This window comes from Microcaecilia unicolor, chromosome 2 (assembly GCF_901765095.1).
Source record: "Microcaecilia unicolor chromosome 2, aMicUni1.1, whole genome shotgun sequence".
NCBI classification, from domain to species: Eukaryota; Metazoa; Chordata; class Amphibia; order Gymnophiona; family Siphonopidae; genus Microcaecilia; species Microcaecilia unicolor.
Genome location: NC_044032.1, coordinates 157130247 through 157141670, shown reverse-complemented (window position 1 = coordinate 157141670; position 11424 = coordinate 157130247). Strand labels below are relative to the sequence as shown.

At 49.9% G+C, this 11424-nt stretch overlaps 9 non-coding genes across 9 annotated transcripts; all 9 read right to left on the bottom strand.

Moving 5' to 3' along the window:
• Positions 1-115: 115 nt before the first annotated feature.
• Positions 116-187, bottom strand: TRNAM-CAU. The gene has a single exon. It is a non-coding gene; the product is annotated as a tRNA-Met (tRNA).
• A 1284-nt stretch (positions 188-1471) lies between these two features.
• Positions 1472-1543, bottom strand: TRNAP-UGG. Its single transcript has one exon. It is a non-coding gene; the product is annotated as a tRNA-Pro (tRNA).
• Positions 1544-1806: 263 nt separating this feature from the next.
• TRNAM-CAU lies at positions 1807-1878 on the bottom strand. Its single transcript has one exon. It is a non-coding gene; the product is annotated as a tRNA-Met (tRNA).
• A 1284-nt stretch (positions 1879-3162) lies between these two features.
• TRNAP-UGG lies at positions 3163-3234 on the bottom strand. The gene has a single exon. It is a non-coding gene; the product is annotated as a tRNA-Pro (tRNA).
• A 263-nt stretch (positions 3235-3497) lies between these two features.
• TRNAM-CAU lies at positions 3498-3569 on the bottom strand. Its single transcript has one exon. It is a non-coding gene; the product is annotated as a tRNA-Met (tRNA).
• Positions 3570-4853: 1284 nt separating this feature from the next.
• On the bottom strand, positions 4854-4925 carry TRNAP-UGG. The gene has a single exon. It is a non-coding gene; the product is annotated as a tRNA-Pro (tRNA).
• A 263-nt stretch (positions 4926-5188) lies between these two features.
• Positions 5189-5260, bottom strand: TRNAM-CAU. Its single transcript has one exon. It is a non-coding gene; the product is annotated as a tRNA-Met (tRNA).
• A 1284-nt stretch (positions 5261-6544) lies between these two features.
• On the bottom strand, positions 6545-6616 carry TRNAP-UGG. Its single transcript has one exon. It is a non-coding gene; the product is annotated as a tRNA-Pro (tRNA).
• A 263-nt stretch (positions 6617-6879) lies between these two features.
• TRNAM-CAU lies at positions 6880-6951 on the bottom strand. The gene has a single exon. It is a non-coding gene; the product is annotated as a tRNA-Met (tRNA).
• Positions 6952-11424: the final 4473 nt, after the last annotated feature.

Here is an 11424-nt window from a genome sequence, read left to right as displayed (position 1 = left end):
TGTGGGGAGCGTGGCGATGGAAGCAGCTCATTGGCCTATAGTTTCTGGGATTATAGAGGGAAACCCTGTGTGCTTGATAAAATGGGATAAGTGGTTAAAAGCAACAGGCTCACTGTAGCAGAGGATGGTTTCGATCCATCGACCTCTGGGTTATGGGCCCAGCACGCTCCCGCTGCGCCACTCTGCTCCCTGGCTGCTGACTGTCCTGCCTCACTGACTCTCTGCCGTCCGCAGGGCACACGGGTAAGGGGGCGTAGGGCCTCCTCCCTGAGGCTGGAGTTCGTTAAGGAGAAGTTTCCTTCCTTCCTCTCACAACCCAGGCCCCAAGCTGACACACTGGGTTTTCCTTTTCACTTTCCTACACCCTTCCTGGATTCTAGGTGCCATACGTTTGCCTACGTCCTCCAGGTTTTACCAAAGCGTCCCAACCGGCAAGCCGAGGCACCTGCAATCTCGGCCTGACGTTCGGTTAGCCGGTCCGCCGTCAAAGGCTAAGTGCTCAGGAAAGGGCGAGGCGGTCAGCCCACCGCCTTCCTCCTGATTGCTCTTTGTCTTTAGGCTTCGGAGCTGGCAAGTTCTCCTTCCGGCCTTAAACGCCGAGGAAAAGAACGCGTTCGAGCCAACCACCTGCTGTCTTCTCATCTTCCCGTTGGCTTCAACTCTCCCTCCCCTCTGGGTATCGGTCTTCCTGTTTTCTCCGCTCCGCTTAGAGTGTTTCCTTCTTTCCGTTTTCAGCCTGGCTTTCCGGACGGGCGCATATCTTCCCGTGTCTGAGTGCTTTCCTTCCCGCCCGATTGCCCCCGCCGCCTTCCCCGATGATCTCACCGGTCCTCCTCCTTCCACGAGTGTCAGCACGGCTAGTGTAGTCTTCTCGCTTTTGCGCTGAGGAAGAAAGGGGTCTTCCTCCTCTTGTAGAAGCCAGCTCGTGAAGATGACTAAAATGGTGAGTGGTCTTTGTCTTAAAGCGTACGGGGGCAGACTTAAAAATCCGAACATGTATACTTTGGAAGAAAAGCGGCAGAGGGGAGATACGATAGAGATGTTTAATTACCTACGTGGCATAAGCGCACAGGAGGCGCGTCTCTTTGAGTTGAAGGGAAGCTCTGGAATGAGGGGGCATAGGAAGAAGGTGAAAGGGGACAGACTCAGAAGTGAGCCGAGGAAAAACGTTTTGACGGAAAGAGTGGTGAATCTATGGAACTGACTCCCGCAGGAGGTGGTGGAGACTAAACCTGTGTTTGGGACCAGTACGTAGGATCCCTCAGGGAGTGCAAGGCGTGGATGGGCAGACTGGATAGGCCTCGGGGTCTTTATCTGCCTTCATTCGCTAGGTTTTTGTATGAGTTTTTTGCAGTGCCGCGCTGTTCCGTTTTGTCGCACTCTTGTCTGTCTTTTCTGACAAAAGAGCAAAAGGCTTGACTAGTACCCAGCTACAGCCCTCCTCCAGCTGAAAGCCGCCCTGCAAAGGAAGGGGCTCGTCTGGGAGTTGAACCCAGGACCTCTCACACCCAAAGCGAGAATCATGCCCCTAGACCAACGAGCCACAGGGCTGCTGTGCTGCATTCTGGGGAGTGTGGTGATGGAAGCAGCTCACTGGCCTACAGTTTCTGGCCTTTACAGAGGGAAAAAACCCTGTGTGCTTGATAAAATGGGACAAGTGATTAAAAGCCGCAGGGCTGCTGTGCTGGGCTGTGGGGAGCGTGGCGATGGAAGCAGCTCATTGGCCTATAGTTTCTGGGATTTATAGAGGGAAACCCTGTGTGCTTGATAAAATGGGATAAGTGGTTAAAAGCAACAGGCTCACTGTAGCAGAGGATGGTTTCGATCCATCGACCTCTGGGTTATGGGCCCAGCACGCTCCCGCTGCGCCACTCTGCTCCCTGGCTGCTGACTGTCCTGCCTCACTGACTCTCTGCCGTCCGCAGGGCACACGGGTAAGGGGGCGTAGGGCCTCCTCCCTGAGGCTGGAGTTCGTTAAGGAGAAGTTTCCTTCCTTCCTCTCACAACCCAGGCCCCAAGCTGACACACTGGGTTTTCCTTTTCACTTTCCTACACCCTTCCTGGATTCTAGGTGCCATACGTTTGCCTACGTCCTCCAGGTTTTACCAAAGCGTCCCAACCGGCAAGCCGAGGCACCTGCAATCTCGGCCTGACGTTCGGTTAGCCGGTCCGCCGTCAAAGGCTAAGTGCTCAGGAAAGGGCGAGGCGGTCAGCCCACCGCCTTCCTCCTGATTGCTCTTTGTCTTTAGGCTTCGGAGCTGGCAAGTTCTCCTTCCGGCCTTAAACGCCGAGGAAAAGAACGCGTTCGAGCCAACCACCTGCTGTCTTCTCATCTTCCCGTTGGCTTCAACTCTCCCTCCCCTCTGGGTATCGGTCTTCCTGTTTTCTCCGCTCCGCTTAGAGTGTTTCCTTCTTTCCGTTTTCAGCCTGGCTTTCCGGACGGGCGCATATCTTCCCGTGTCTGAGTGCTTTCCTTCCCGCCCGATTGCCCCCGCCGCCTTCCCCGATGATCTCACCGGTCCTCCTCCTTCCACGAGTGTCAGCACGGCTAGTGTAGTCTTCTCGCTTTTGCGCTGAGGAAGAAAGGGGTCTTCCTCCTCTTGTAGAAGCCAGCTCGTGAAGATGACTAAAATGGTGAGTGGTCTTTGTCTTAAAGCGTACGGGGGCAGACTTAAAAATCCGAACATGTATACTTTGGAAGAAAAGCGGCAGAGGGGAGATACGATAGAGATGTTTAATTACCTACGTGGCATAAGCGCACAGGAGGCGCGTCTCTTTGAGTTGAAGGGAAGCTCTGGAATGAGGGGGCATAGGAAGAAGGTGAAAGGGGACAGACTCAGAAGTGAGCCGAGGAAAAACGTTTTGACGGAAAGAGTGGTGAATCTATGGAACTGACTCCCGCAGGAGGTGGTGGAGACTAAACCTGTGTTTGGGACCAGTACGTAGGATCCCTCAGGGAGTGCAAGGCGTGGATGGGCAGACTGGATAGGCCTCGGGGTCTTTATCTGCCTTCATTCGCTAGGTTTTTGTATGAGTTTTTTGCAGTGCCGCGCTGTTCCCTTTTGTCGCACTCTTGTCTGTCTTTTCTGACAAAAGAGCAAAAGGCTTGACTAGTACCCAGCTACAGCCCTCCTCCAGCTGAAAGCCGCCCTGCAAAGGAAGGGGCTCGTCTGGGAGTTGAACCCAGGACCTCTCACACCCAAAGCGAGAATCATGCCCCTAGACCAACGAGCCACAGGGCTGCTGTGCTGCATTCTGGGGAGTGTGGTGATGGAAGCAGCTCACTGGCCTACAGTTTCTGGCCTTTACAGAGGGAAAAAACCCTGTGTGCTTGATAAAATGGGACAAGTGATTAAAAGCCGCAGGGCTGCTGTGCTGGGCTGTGGGGAGCGTGGCGATGGAAGCAGCTCATTGGCCTATAGTTTCTGGGATTTATAGAGGGAAACCCTGTGTGCTTGATAAAATGGGATAAGTGGTTAAAAGCAACAGGCTCACTGTAGCAGAGGATGGTTTCGATCCATCGACCTCTGGGTTATGGGCCCAGCACGCTCCCGCTGCGCCACTCTGCTCCCTGGCTGCTGACTGTCCTGCCTCACTGACTCTCTGCCGTCCGCAGGGCACACGGGTAAGGGGGCGTAGGGCCTCCTCCCTGAGGCTGGAGTTCGTTAAGGAGAAGTTTCCTTCCTTCCTCTCACAACCCAGGCCCCAAGCTGACACACTGGGTTTTCCTTTTCACTTTCCTACACCCTTCCTGGATTCTAGGTGCCATACGTTTGCCTACGTCCTCCAGGTTTTACCAAAGCGTCCCAACCGGCAAGCCGAGGCACCTGCAATCTCGGCCTGACGTTCGGTTAGCCGGTCCGCCGTCAAAGGCTAAGTGCTCAGGAAAGGGCGAGGCGGTCAGCCCACCGCCTTCCTCCTGATTGCTCTTTGTCTTTAGGCTTCGGAGCTGGCAAGTTCTCCTTCCGGCCTTAAACGCCGAGGAAAAGAACGCGTTCGAGCCACCCACCTGCTGTCTTCTCATCTTCCCGTTGGCTTCAACTCTCCCTCCCCTCTGGGTATCGGTCTTCCTGTTTTCTCCGCTCCGCTTAGAGTGTTTCCTTCTTTCCGTTTTCAGCCTGGCTTTCCGGACGGGCGCATATCTTCCCGTGTCTGAGTGCTTTCCTTCCCGCCCGATTGCCCCCGCCGCCTTCCCCGATGATCTCACCGGTCCTCCTCCTTCCACGAGTGTCAGCACGGCTAGTGTAGTCTTCTCGCTTTTGCGCTGAGGAAGAAAGGGGTCTTCCTCCTCTTGTAGAAGCCAGCTCGTGAAGATGACTAAAATGGTGAGTGGTCTTTGTCTTAAAGCGTACGGGGGCAGACTTAAAAATCCGAACATGTATACTTTGGAAGAAAAGCGGCAGAGGGGAGATACGATAGAGATGTTTAATTACCTACGTGGCATAAGCGCACAGGAGGCGCGTCTCTTTGAGTTGAAGGGAAGCTCTGGAATGAGGGGGCATAGGAAGAAGGTGAAAGGGGACAGACTCAGAAGTGAGCCGAGGAAAAACGTTTTGACGGAAAGAGTGGTGAATCTATGGAACTGACTCCCGCAGGAGGTGGTGGAGACTAAACCTGTGTTTGGGACCAGTACGTAGGATCCCTCAGGGAGTGCAAGGCGTGGATGGGCAGACTGGATAGGCCTCGGGGTCTTTATCTGCCTTCATTCGCTAGGTTTTTGTATGAGTTTTTTGCAGTGCCGCGCTGTTCCCTTTTGTCGCACTCTTGTCTGTCTTTTCTGACAAAAGAGCAAAAGGCTTGACTAGTACCCAGCTACAGCCCTCCTCCAGCTGAAAGCCGCCCTGCAAAGGAAGGGGCTCGTCTGGGAGTTGAACCCAGGACCTCTCACACCCAAAGCGAGAATCATGCCCCTAGACCAACGAGCCACAGGGCTGCTGTGCTGCATTCTGGGGAGTGTGGTGATGGAAGCAGCTCACTGGCCTACAGTTTCTGGCCTTTACAGAGGGAAAAAACCCTGTGTGCTTGATAAAATGGGACAAGTGATTAAAAGCCGCAGGGCTGCTGTGCTGGGCTGTGGGGAGCGTGGCGATGGAAGCAGCTCATTGGCCTATAGTTTCTGGGATTTATAGAGGGAAACCCTGTGTGCTTGATAAAATGGGATAAGTGGTTAAAAGCAACAGGCTCACTGTAGCAGAGGATGGTTTCGATCCATCGACCTCTGGGTTATGGGCCCAGCACGCTCCCGCTGCGCCACTCTGCTCCCTGGCTGCTGACTGTCCTGCCTCACTGACTCTCTGCCGTCCGCAGGGCACACGGGTAAGGGGGCGTAGGGCCTCCTCCCTGAGGCTGGAGTTCGTTAAGGAGAAGTTTCCTTCCTTCCTCTCACAACCCAGGCCCCAAGCTGACACACTGGGTTTTCCTTTTCACTTTCCTACACCCTTCCTGGATTCTAGGTGCCATACGTTTGCCTACGTCCTCCAGGTTTTACCAAAGCGTCCCAACCGGCAAGCCGAGGCACCTGCAATCTCGGCCTGACGTTCGGTTAGCCGGTCCGCCGTCAAAGGCTAAGTGCTCAGGAAAGGGCGAGGCGGTCAGCCCACCGCCTTCCTCCTGATTGCTCTTTGTCTTTAGGCTTCGGAGCTGGCAAGTTCTCCTTCCGGCCTTAAACGCCGAGGAAAAGAACGCGTTCGAGCCAACCACCTGCTGTCTTCTCATCTTCCCGTTGGCTTCAACTCTCCCTCCCCTCTGGGTATCGGTCTTCCTGTTTTCTCCGCTCCGCTTAGAGTGTTTCCTTCTTTCCGTTTTCAGCCTGGCTTTCCGGACGGGCGCATATCTTCCCGTGTCTGAGTGCTTTCCTTCCCGCCCGATTGCCCCCGCCGCCTTCCCCGATGATCTCACCGGTCCTCCTCCTTCCACGAGTGTCAGCACGGCTAGTGTAGTCTTCTCGCTTTTGCGCTGAGGAAGAAAGGGGTCTTCCTCCTCTTGTAGAAGCCAGCTCGTGAAGATGACTAAAATGGTGAGTGGTCTTTGTCTTAAAGCGTACGGGGGCAGACTTAAAAATCCGAACATGTATACTTTGGAAGAAAAGCGGCAGAGGGGAGATACGATAGAGATGTTTAATTACCTACGTGGCATAAGCGCACAGGAGGCGCGTCTCTTTGAGTTGAAGGGAAGCTCTGGAATGAGGGGGCATAGGAAGAAGGTGAAAGGGGACAGACTCAGAAGTGAGCCGAGGAAAAACGTTTTGACGGAAAGAGTGGTGAATCTATGGAACTGACTCCCGCAGGAGGTGGTGGAGACTAAACCTGTGTTTGGGACCAGTACGTAGGATCCCTCAGGGAGTGCAAGGCGTGGATGGGCAGACTGGATAGGCCTCGGGGTCTTTATCTGCCTTCATTCGCTAGGTTTTTGTATGAGTTTTTTGCAGTGCCGCGCTGTTCCCTTTTGTCGCACTCTTGTCTGTCTTTTCTGACAAAAGAGCAAAAGGCTTGACTAGTACCCAGCTACAGCCCTCCTCCAGCTGTAAGCCGCCCTGCAAAAGAAGGGGCTCGTCTGGGAGTTGAACCCAGGACCTCTCACACCCAAAGCGAGAATCATGCCCCTAGACCAACGAGCCACAGGGCTGCTGTGCTACATTCTGGGGAGTGTGGTGATGGAAGCAGCTCACTGGCCTACAGTTTCTGGCCTTTACAGAGGGAAAAAACCCTGTGTGCTTGATAAAATGGGACAAGTGATTAAAAGCCGCAGGGCTGCTGTGCTGGGCTGTGGGGAGCGTGGCGATGGAAGCAGCTCATTGGCCTATAGTTTCTGGGATTTATAGAGGGAAACCCTGTGTGCTTGATAAAATGGGATAAGTGGTTAAAAGCAACAGGCTCACTGTAGCAGAGGATGGTTTCGATCCATCGACCTCTGGGTTATGGGCCCAGCACGCTCCCGCTGCGCCACTCTGCTCCCTGGCTGCTGACTGTCCTGCCTCACTGACTCTCTGCCGTCCGCAGGGCACACGGGTAAGGGGGCGTCGGGCCTCCTCCCTGAGGCTGGAGTTCGTTAAGGAGAAGTTTCCTTCCTTCCTCTCACAACCCAGGCCCCAAGCTGACACACTGGGTTTTCCTTTTCACTTTCCTACACCCTTCCTGGATTCTAGGTGCCATACGTTTGCCTACGTCCTCCAGGTTTTACCAAAGCGTCCCAACCGGCAAGCCGAGGCACCTGCAATCTCGGCCTGACGTTCGGTTAGCCGGTCCGCCGTCAAAGGCTAAGTGCTCAGGAAAGGGCGAGGCGGTCAGCCCACCGCCTTCCTCCTGATTGCTCTTTGTCTTTAGGCTTCGGAGCTGGCAAGTTCTCCTTCCGGCCTTAAACGCCGAGGAAAAGAACGCGTTCGAGCCACCCACCTGCTGCCTTCTCATCTTCCCGTTGGCTTCAACTCTCCCTCCCCTCTGGGTATCGGTCTTCCTGTTTTCTCCGCTCCGCTTAGAGTGTTTCCTTCTTTCCGTTTTCAGCCTGGCTTTCCGGACGGGCGCATATCTTCCCGTGTCTGAGTGCTTTCCTTCCCGCCCGATTGCCCCCGCCGCCCTCCCCGATGATCTCACCGGTCCTCCTCCTTCCACGAGTGTCAGCACGGCTAGTGTAGTCTTCTCGCTTTTGCGCTGAGGAAGAAAGGGGTCTTCCTCCTCTTGTAGAAGCCAGCTCGTGAAGATGACTAAAATGGTGAGTGGTCTTTGTCTTAAAGCGTACGGGGGCAGACTTAAAAATCCGAACATGTATACTTTGGAAGAAAAGCGGCAGAGGGGAGATACGATAGAGATGTTTAATTACCTACGTGGCATAAGCGCACAGGAGGCGCGTCTCTTTGAGTTGAAGGGAAGCTCTGGAATGAGGGGGCATAGGAAGAAGGTGAAAGGGGACAGACTCAGAAGTGAGCCGAGGAAAAACGTTTTGACGGAAAGAGTGGTGAATCTATGGAACTGACTCCCGCAGGAGGTGGTGGAGACTAAACCTGTGTTTGGGACCAGTACGTAGGATCCCTCAGGGAGTGCAAGGCGTGGATGGGCAGACTGGATAGGCCTCGGGGTCTTTATCTGCCTTCATTCGCTAGGTTTTTGTATGAGTTTTTTGCAGTGCCGCGCTGTTCCGTTTTGTCGCACTCTTGTCTGTCTTTTCTGACAAAAGAGCAAAAGGCTTGACTAGTGTCCAGCTACAGCCCTCCTCCAGCTGAAAGCCGCTCTGTAAAGCAAGGGGCTCGTCTAGGAGTTGAACCCAGGACCTCTTACCCCCAAAGCGAGAATCATACCCCTAGACCAACAAGCCACAGGGCTGCTGTGCTGCATGCTGGGGAGTGTGGTGATGGAAGCAGCTCACTGGCCTACAGTTTCTGGGCTTAACCGAGGGAAACCCTGTGTGCTTGATAAAATGGGACAAGTGATTAAAAGCCGCAGGGCTGCTGTGCTAGGCTGTGGGGAGTGTGGCGATGGAAGCAGCTGCCGTGCTGTTCCATTTTGTCGCACTCTTGTCTGTCTTTTTTGGCAAAAGAACAAAAATTGATGCTTGGTGGGAACTCTTCTTTTTAGGGCTATGCTCCTTTCATTAGCTCCTACAAATATTTTATTCAATTTTACTTGTACTTATCCAATTAGACTAACATAACAACCACACTACTGGAGTCATACACCAGATAATAGAAATAAAAGATTGAAGTAGGGTTTGCAAGTAATATTTTATTTTACTGTTAACTGAAAATCAAAGTTATAATAACATCGACATTTTTACTAGTTTGTGTCTATCATAAAAAATGTAATGTATTTCATGTGAAAACATAGGTGATGTAGTAATATAGTATTTTGTGACCCCCAGAGTCTGAAGCAGAATACAGATTAGTAGTGCCCCTCTTGAATTTCAACTCTCCTTTTTCTCTTTCATTATACATCAAATAGTGGTTTGTGAACACCCTGATACATATATTTTTCTTGCTACTTTTTGCATATATGCTAACTGGAGCAATCTAGCACAGAAAATAATTAATATCCATTATATTTTAATTGGTACTTAGAAGGCAATGGCATTTAGACTTTTTGGAACCTTCTCTCACCTGACCATTTCCTTTATTACAGCTCTACATAAATCAAGCAGAATTGTAACGATGAGGTCCATTGGAACCCATTTTCAGTCAGCACATGTATGTATGAATATGGCTTGAGCAGATGAAAAATGGACCCAGGAAGGGAAATGTTTCAAAAAACATGAAATGTTGTCATAACAGGAGTAAACAAGCCTTCAACAAAGTAAAACAATTTTAAGAAATAACAAATACAAGAACACAAGAGCAAGTGTTGCCATGCTGGGATAGGCCAAAGGTCCATCTAGCCCAGTATCATGTTTCTGACAGTGGCCAATCCAGGTTACAAGTACCAGGCAAGATCCCAAAAGAGTAAAACAGATTTTATGTTGCTTATCCTACAAATAAACAGTGGATATTCCCAAATCCTTCTTATTAATGGCTTATGGATTTTTCTTTTAGGAAATTATCAAAAAAATTTTTTTCCTCAAATAAGCTAACTTCTTTTACCATATTCTCTGGCAATGAATTCTAGAGTTTAATTGCACATTGCGTGAAGAAATATTTTACAAAATTTGTTTTAAATTTACTACTTAGTCCTTGTATTTTTGGAAACAGTAAACAAGTGATTCACATCTAAGGTAAGGAGGGCTTATACCAAAGAAAGAAGGGACAGGGACCAGAAACACGCAGGTTGATGTTCTGAGGAGTCAAACAAATGTCACACCTTTACCTAGCTATAATGTGCTTTGTTACTGTATACTGTGATATATATAGGACATGCCTCCACAGGACCTAGCCACCAGAGTGAGCTTTTATGGAGGAAGGGAGCCACTAGAGGATGCTCAGAAGTAGAGAAACCTGTTTAGATGGGTAGCAACCACTAAAGGGCATTCTAGTGGTGGAGGCCTTTGTGTTATTTTGTAGAGACCATTAAGTGGAGCCCTGCCTTAATGATAGCTCTGATAGTTTGTATCCAGCATATTCTGTTTGGTGCTACGTGATCAGTGAGTTGACAACACATATACAAGTAGGACTCTTCGTTTTGCATTCATTACTTGGTGTATTTATTGACCCCTGATGCAGACGCTTTTTAGCGTCGAAACACGGCCTGTGTCGGGTCGTTATCTCTGATGTAATAAAGACTGTTGGACTCACGTCTCCAGTGGTGAATCGTCTATTAGTCTCTACTTTTGCCTTCTGTGATTCGTCATCGTAGAGAACTTTTCCTGTTCTATATTTTGGTTAATGATAGCTCTTACAGAGATAGCTGAGGATGAGGAGGGGCAGAGATTTCCCTTGTGGAAAGGGGATGGCCTGTGGCAGAAAAGGCAAGTCCATTAGATAAGGTTCTGTACCTTTTCCAGAATATAGGAGGAGCCCAGGAAGGGTGGTTTTCGTAGAAAGCAGCCCTTTAAAAGTACCTTTTCCCAAGAAAAGATTAGAAGCCCTCCAAGAAGATTTAAGGATGTCAAGTGACTGATGGCTTGGACCCCAAAGGAAAGAATCTCTAAAGAAAGACAAGGTACTTACCTGAAGTCCATAATAATGGGGAGGATAAGGACCTTTTGATTTGGCCACAGAGTGGAGGTAACATTATGAGCCTTGAAATGAGACTCTAATATCAACAGACAGGGTGGAGGACAGGAGTGTAAAGTTGAAGTGAAGTAAAGTCATCAACAAGAAGTGCTTGAACTGGGTCTGGATTTCATACCTGCTACTAGATATGATCCTTTTAAGACCAGGGTAGTGCTTTTCCCCCTCTCCAATTGCTTTGAAAATTACAATTGAAGAAATATTTTGCTTAATATCTACCTGGACCAGATATACCAATAAAATACCCTCTGTCAAGCTGGTGTCCACCTAGATTTTCAAAGATTTAGTTTTAAAGGACATTGCTGAATTAGAATAACACTCTACCTTTCCCAATAGGAAATCAAATATGTCATATGCATTTAATGAATTACATGATGATATGAATGTAATGCTCCAATAGTGGATAAAAGTGGAGCGGTGGTGTTTCAGTCTATTGATCAATATACTATGGAGACTGAATGACCATAAATTGTGTCAAATTCCATTGTGTGAACTGAAAAGTGAGATATGAGAACTAGACATAATCTTTGAAGAAATCTATCTTGACAACTAAAGGAGTTACACTTCTATATCCACAATGTCATTGTACGCCACAGATAATTTTTACCAAAGGTTCATAAAAATGTTAGATCTTCACAGGGTGACCTATTATCTCCATGAGAAATTCAGTGCTGTAGCCATTAGCACAATTTGTTGATTGCCTTTTGAATTTGAAGCGATGTCAGTGAATTTTTTTTTACAATATTCTACACAGTTGTGAATAATTCAAAATATTT